Raw genomic sequence first — 7,880 nt, forward strand, 5'->3', positions numbered from 1 at the left:
CTTTTTTTTATTGTATAGGTTCAATGCCTCTCTTATATGAGTCATGATCACTGTCCAAAGATTTCCCTGGTCATCCAGTCAACCACTCAACTCTAAGGCAAGATTAAACAACAAAAAGCACCACCGAAACACATGCATTTTATCTTCAACAATTTTCTGCTTTAAAAAAAAAAGCTTGAATAATTTTCTATATAATGATTAGGTTATCTTAAAATATTATGTTAACTATAATTTCGTCAGTGCTAAGTCTGGAAATGACAAGGCCTAGATAATATTTTATTTAAATCAGCAAAAAATAAAAAGATAACATTTTTATTTAAAGTTTATTTGATATAACTTATAAATTCTCATTTTACATTTTTTATTGATTACAAAATTATTTATCAAATTTTATAATTAATCATTAGAAAAATTACACTCTTAATATAAAATAAAAAAAATGCAATCTATCGTCTAAACATAATTAATATTAAATAAGATTTGAGTAGATTTAATTTTATAAAATTACTTTTAACAGTAACAATAGTTTCAAGTATTTGAAGAAGAATATAATCTTTTGACATTAATTAATATTTGTAGTGGAGTACGAATTTTATATACTGTACGTAAATTTTAATTTTATATTATAATATAAAATTAAAAAACAAAAAATTGAAATAAAACCAGAGAATCTATATTTTAAAAGTTAGCACGGGTACGTAATTGGTATCTCATCACATAAAAGTTCAGAAAATAAAAATAAACAAGTTTTAGAATAAAATTAGGACGACATTACAAAATATAGATGAAAAACGTGTTACATGTACGTACCAATAGTATTTTAGCGTGTGTAGTTTTTTAAATAAGTAAAGAAGTAGAGGAAGGGGCATCAAAGGAGAGGAACTGCAAAAGGGCGTGAAAAGGGAGGGAACTGCAAAAAGGCGTGAAACTTCCAGAAGAAAGGCAAGAAGCAGCCTCATTATCTCTCTGCTTTGAATCGTTCACTAAACACAGGTTATCTTCAAATTTCTCAGTTTCGTTGTTTGCTTGGCTAGTGATGGTAATGCAATGAATAAGATGCATACCTGGTGTTTGATGTAATGAATGCAATGCAAGAATTCTTAGGTTACTGTTGATTCCTTTGTGTTGAGATTTAAATGTTGAATAAGATGCATACCTGGTGTTTGATGAACGTTCTGAGAGATAAATGAGATGACGTATGTTTGATGCGTGGTATAGTATTGAGTGCGGGGGGTTGAGTTTCTAAAAGAGAGAGAAAACAAATTAACATACTTAAAAATATTGGTGCTATTAATCTTATTTTCTTATTATAATTTTTATTTTATTCTTTACATAATAAACAGTAGAGCATATAATTTTCTTTGCATAGAAAAAAATATGATTACAGTTTTTTTTAATAGAAAGAGCATAAATTTTCATGTGCATTTTGTAAGATTTCTCTTTTGAAGAGAATCACCTTAGAAAGTTATCTATCCAACTTCAATCTCCATGAAAAAGCCTTCATCTTAAGAGGCACAGATACCTCCACAGTTTATTATTGTACAGAGCTTAAAGAGAAAGGTTAGAGAAATCAAAATATGAAGACAAGTAGTGATCGTATGCAGATCTGGTGGAAAACGATTGCAAACTTTCACCAATCTATATTAAGAAATCATTTAATCTTTACATGGTGAAAACGAGGATATCATGTATCAAAGTTATGAAAATAACTCATGCTCCCACAAGAATATCTCATCTCCTCCAATTCCTTGTCTAGATTCAATCATTGCCTCGCCACTTTCCATCTAAAAATTAGTGCATTCTTATCATGTGAAAATTGAAAAATTCTAGGAAAAACATGTTTGAGATGTGCATTCCCTAGCCATATGTCATGCCAAAACTTACTACTCACCCTGTTTCTTACTTTCCTTGCAAAATTGTTCAAATGTTGTCACTATATTGAGGTAGATTTTGTATTTTCCACCTTCATTGGGAGGCACCTTATTATGGATTCATATCTATGTTCTGAGGTAATAAACCAAACCAAGCTAACTTTTAATCAACAAGACAATGCCATTTCTATTGGCCAAGAGATTGGGGCTGAATATTTCTAAATTTTTTACTCTTAATCCATCATATTCTTTAGATTGACAGATTTTTTTTACCACCGAACCCATGCAATTTTATTAGAATCATTTGCTCCACTTTATAGAAAAGAGCACTCAATACTTCGAAGGGCCTTAACACTTTTGATATATTGGTAGTATAAAAAATTGTATTATTAATTAGAACACGTTATAAATTTATATAGTTTGGCAAAAAAAAAAGTACTAAAGGTATTCTCTTTTATGAGTGATGATACTAGGGATATTCCGTTTTAAGGCCAATGATGTCATTTTAATTTTTCAAAAGATTATACATAGAATAAATAGTCGTTTATCATAGGTTTAAACATTTTGAAAAATATTTGGTCGTTAATTTGAAGTTGATGAGTTTAATCTTCTGTTTTGATTCTGTCCACGTGTTAGGATTGTATTATGATTTTCTTGCCAAGACATATATGTTGGACGTGAAAAAATTTGTGTGGTACAAAGTTCATATGCTTCCTTAATAAAAAAATTTCCTACAATTGATATACTTAATTTATGATAACCATTTCACCTAGTTAGAGTAATAATAACCTTTATCTGGTAATCTTAGTATTTTTTTTTGGGTACAGTAATCTTAGTATGAATACTCCGAAGACTTGTAATATCCAATTAAAAATATTCTCTTTCAAGTATGGTTTATTCTAATTATTATTTGGGGGATTTAATAGGAGAAATATTTTCCTTTTTGTATGATGTAATCATCCTGGACACACCGACACGGGCACTAATAGTAAAAGGATTTTAGACAAAGCCGTGAATAAGGAAAAGATTTTAGAATAATAATAGTAAAATATTATCCTTATAGAAATCAGAATCAGTAGATTTTTCCCTTTTGATAATAGTATTTTTCTTCTGATGTTCTTATTTGTGGGCCTCCAACAATTACCACCCACTAATGCATCGCCAAATAGAGTTCTCATTTATTTTATTGCTTCTTTTCCTATTTTCCTGTGTTTTCAGTCTTTGGACCTTTACATTTTGGTTATCCTTTTTCGGGAATAAGTTTCAATTCTAAGGTCTCTTTTTGAAAGCTATCTTAACTAAGGTTCTACTCGGTGTATATAGAGAACCAATTACTTACTAATTCATAAGAGCAACAAACACACTCTTTACCACTAGAGCTGGCAATTAGCAAAATTCACTTGGAATATGGATATTTCTAAGACGGTGAAGAATATTTTATATTGAATTTTCATTTTTTTGGTACATGGAAATGAGAATATTTATTTTAATTTTTTGTCTTGTATACAAGGACTTGGTTGGCCTTTGATCGTGGCTCACGATTGCTCTGTAACAATTTTTTATTTTATTTTTTATAGTTATTCCAACGAACCAAAATTGATTAATTAATTAATTAATTAATTAATCATACTTGGTTAAACAGGCTATCTGTTGAGAAGCTAGCTTCCACTGTGCTTTGGAAACTCTCCACTCCATGCAGCTATACTGAAACGGAATCCTGGTATTCCTTCTAATTCACACCAAATTACTAGCTTGATTTTTTTTCCCGCACATTAATGAATATATATATATATATATATTTATGGTATTTTAGTTTAACTAAGAACTTAGTTTATAACTTATAGAACTGGTCTCTTTAAGAACTCTCCTTTCTAGAATAAATTTAATATAATTTAGAATAAATTGTTCTCATATCTTCTGAGCGATTATTATACTTAATCTTACTCTTTTTTTTTATCATACGCAAGATTGTCTTATGTAGGTGTTCATTCAATTATTTTTTTGATTCTTGCTTTCATTTTGGACCGTGCTGCTCATCATCACAGGTATAAATGTTTATTACCAATGAATATTTTTATTACATGTTCACTGCCATTAATGACAATTGATATATGCTATACAAATTGTGTTCATGATGAGTGAACCTTAGATTCCCGTTTGAGATTGGATGCAATGATTCTTGCGGACAGTTTGCATTAATCATTGTATTCAATCTTGAATTGTCCGTTTGGACAGTTTGGGGAGACTGATATTTTTATAGTAGATTCATGTGTTAAGGTTAAAATTATTTTGTTTAATTTGATGAAATTTCGGTAATGCATTTCTATTTGTTCTCTGAGTGCATACTTGATTATCGGGAAGTTAATTTCACCGATTTCATGTCGTGTACTTGGAGACCAATGCGAAATGCTGCCAAAATTTTGTCAAATTTAACAAAATAGAATTAACCCTGATGTATGAAGCTACCATAAAAGACGGTCTTCCTGAATGGGATAGGGTCACATCTTTAATAAAAAAAGTGAGATTTTCATGCATCGACTAACTTTGAGAGTATGACCGAGTTATTACTTAGATGGATCGAAGTTGGATGAATGAAAGTCGCATCAGCCCAGAATATGAGGAAGGCGTCGAGCAATTCTTACAATTTGTTTCACAAAGAGGTCAACCGGATGAAGATGGAAAATATTATTATCCTTGCATCAATTGTTTGAACGGAAGACGACAAATACTAGATGACATACGAGAGCATCTGTTGTGTGATGGAATTAAGAGAAATTATACGACGTGGATATGGCATGGTGAAATGACAGACATGCAGAGTGGGCAACAATCCGAACCGTTTGATGTAGAAATGGGAGATCGCTTGGAGGATATGATTCGTGACCCTGGATAAGAGTCTTTCCAGCAAGCACATGCCCCTGTGTATGAAAGATTGCAGGGTGACTCAAAGAAGCCTTTGTATCCGGGGTGCAACAATTCCTTGACGCTATTGTCGGCGGTGTTAAGTCTGGTTAATGTCAAGGCCAGATATGGATGGAGTGACAAAAGCTTTACTTCATTGCTTCAAATAGTGCACGATCTGCTTCCACAGGATAACACATTGCCTAAAAGCTACTATCAGACAAAGAAGATATTGTGTCCGATGGGTATGGAGTATCAGAAGATTCATGCTTGCCCTAATGATTGCATACTGTACAGACATGAATTTGAAGAAATGTCAAAATGCCCTAGGTGTGGGGCGTCACGGTACAAGGTGAAGGATGATGAGGACTGTAGTTCTGATGAAAACTCAAAGAAGGGCCCTCCAGCGAAGGTGTTGTGGTATCTTCCTATCATTCCAAGGTTTAAGCGTTTATTTGCTAATGAGGACGACGCAAAAGATCTTACCTGGCATGCAAATGGGAGAAAATCTGATGGAATGGTCCATCATCCAGCTGATTGCTCCCAGTGGAGGAAGATTGATAATTTGTATCCGAATTTCGGCAAAGAGGTAAGAAATCTTAGACTTGGACTAGCCAGTGATGGAATGAATCCATATGGCAATTTAAGCACTCAACACAGTTCATGGCCAGTTCTACTAGTAATTTACAATTTTCTGCCTTGGTTGTGCATGAAGCGAAAATACATGATGTTGTCTATGATGATATCAGGCCCAAGACAACCAGGAAATGACATTGATGTTTATCTAAGTCCGTTGATTGAAGACCTGAGAAAGTTGTGGGATGATGGGGTTTTAGTGTTTAATGGGTTTCGCAAGGAGACTTTTGAAATGCGTGCAATGCTATTTTGTACCATTAATGACTTTCCAGCATATGGGAATCTCAGCGATTACAGTGTTAAGGGTCATCTTGCATGCCCCATCTGTGAAGAAGACACAAGCTACATACAACTGAAACATGGTAGAAAAACAGTGTACACTAGACATCGCCGTTTTCTAAAAGCTCATCACCCTTACAGAAGATTGAAAAAAGCTTTTAATGGAAGTCAAGAGCACGAAACTGCGCGGACACCGTTAACTGGTGAGCAGGTCTTCCAGCGGGTTGAACACCTTAATACTGTATTTGGAAAGACCCAAAAGAAGGATAAAAGTAAGAGTTGCATATAGAAGAAAAGGTCCATTTTCTTTGATCTTCCGTACTGGTCTGATCTAGATGTTAGACATTGTATTGATGTTATGCATGTAGAGAAAAATGTATGTGACAGTGTCATTGGGACACTCCTTAACATTCAGGGCAAGACGAAAGATGGTCTAAATACCCGTCAAGATCTAGCTGACATGGGCATACGATCGCAGTTGCATCCAAGGTCTGATGGTAAAAAAATATATTTGCCTCCAGCTTGTCATACTTTATCCAGAAAGGAGAGGATCAGTTTGTGTCAGTGTCTGCGCCAGGTTAAAGTACCACAAGGATACTCTTCAAATATTAAGAGTCTTGTGCAGTTCAAGGAGCTTAAACTGGTGGGGTTAAAGTCTCATGATTGTCATGTGTTGATGCAACAATTGTTAGCCGTGGTCATACGAGACATTTTGCCTAATAAAGTTAGGTTAGTCATAACTCGCCTGTGCTTTTTCTTCAATGCCATATGTAGCAAAGTCCTTGATCTGGTCAAGTTTGATGACTTGGAAAACGAGGTTGTAATTATACTGTGCCAGTTGGAGATGTATTTTCCTCCTGCTTTCTTTGACATCATGGTCCACTTAATTATTCACTTGGTCAGAGAAATCAAATGTTGTGGTCCTATTTATCTGCGCTGACTGTAATTATACTGTGCCAGTTGGAGATGTATTTTACTTTGATTATATGTTTATTTTTTTCAATTAATTTGTTCACTGTAATCAAAACTTGCTAATTAACTATGTTTTATCAATAGGCAGTTGTGTATCCAGCAAAACCTCCAGAAAGCCCGGATGAAGAGGTCGATGATCCCCTGTACCTGATTGACATTGACCATCCCACAACCTTTTTTGAAGTTGCTCCAGGTTATGTGGGATGCTACCATATTCGGGGTGTTTAATCAAAACTTCCCGTTGTATATAAAGCACGAAGATCTCTCTGAAATTGCACATGTTGGTCAATGTCTCAGCATATCTATTATACAATTGTGGATTCTGTAAGTCATTTTAGATTACTATTAATTACCAAAGTAATTGTTTTAAATTCATACATAATTAACTTTGACTTAACAACACAGCCATCTGACTGAGACAAGTGTGCGAGCGGGGAATTCTGATGTGTATGGATTTCTCGAGCCACAGTCCATTCAGAGATCTGGGCAATCACAATTTGAATCCGAAAGTTACATCAAGAGTTGGATACAGAGTTCAAAACGAGATGTTTACCTTGGAGCCTATCTGAATAGGTAAGTCAAACACAATAATTGAATTTAAATAATCTATACTACTACAATAACCCATATTCGTCTCTACTGTAGTGGACACTGGCAAATGGTCGTCATTCTACCTAAGGAAAACCTAGTTGTCTGGTTTTGTTCTTTGCATAACAGGCCAGACAACTTAAGGGAATAATTAACAGGTCAGTATTGTTTTCAATACATTTTCATTGGCATAACTCAACAACATCAATATTTTAATGTTCCTTATATTCAACACTAGTGCTTTGAAAGGACTTGATGATACTCCACAACTGAAATCCAAGGCTGCTGCTAGGTGGATTGTTGTTAAGGTACGTGATTTAAATAAAAGTTCTACTTATATAGATTTTATGTGTGTGTACACTAATTGTAGTTAACATTTAATTAATATCCAAATTTTATTATGTATTTAGTGTAATAGACAAAAAGGAATCACTGAATGTGGCTACTACGTGATGCACTGGATGTCCACGATAATCTTAGGATCTTTCAGGAATAATTGAGAGACGGTAATTGTTTATTACAAACAAATTTGGTTTTTTTATAATTGTTATTACATTATTAATTTATTTTTTTATTTGATCATGCAGTATTTTAATGAAGTTAGACCATTGGAAGCAGAGAGATTCAAGGCAC

The 7,880-nt window shown here is 33.6% G+C and overlaps 1 long non-coding RNA gene across 2 annotated transcripts; it reads left to right on the plus strand.

Moving 5' to 3' along the window:
- Positions 1-715: 715 nt before the first annotated feature.
- LOC114417685 lies at positions 716-6,977 on the plus strand. 2 transcript variants are annotated; one of them, XR_003667881.1, is made up of 4 exons: positions 716-993; positions 3,514-3,591; positions 3,839-3,916; positions 6,744-6,977. It is a non-coding gene; the product is annotated as an uncharacterized LOC114417685 (long non-coding RNA). The 2 variants fall into 2 exon arrangements; XR_003667880.1 differs by lacking the exon at positions 6,744-6,977 and adding an exon at positions 4,444-4,602.
- The last annotated feature ends 903 nt before the right edge of the window (positions 6,978-7,880 follow it).

Source organism: Glycine soja, chromosome 7 (assembly GCF_004193775.1).
Source record: "Glycine soja cultivar W05 chromosome 7, ASM419377v2, whole genome shotgun sequence".
Classification (NCBI taxonomy): domain Eukaryota; kingdom Viridiplantae; phylum Streptophyta; class Magnoliopsida; order Fabales; family Fabaceae; genus Glycine; species Glycine soja.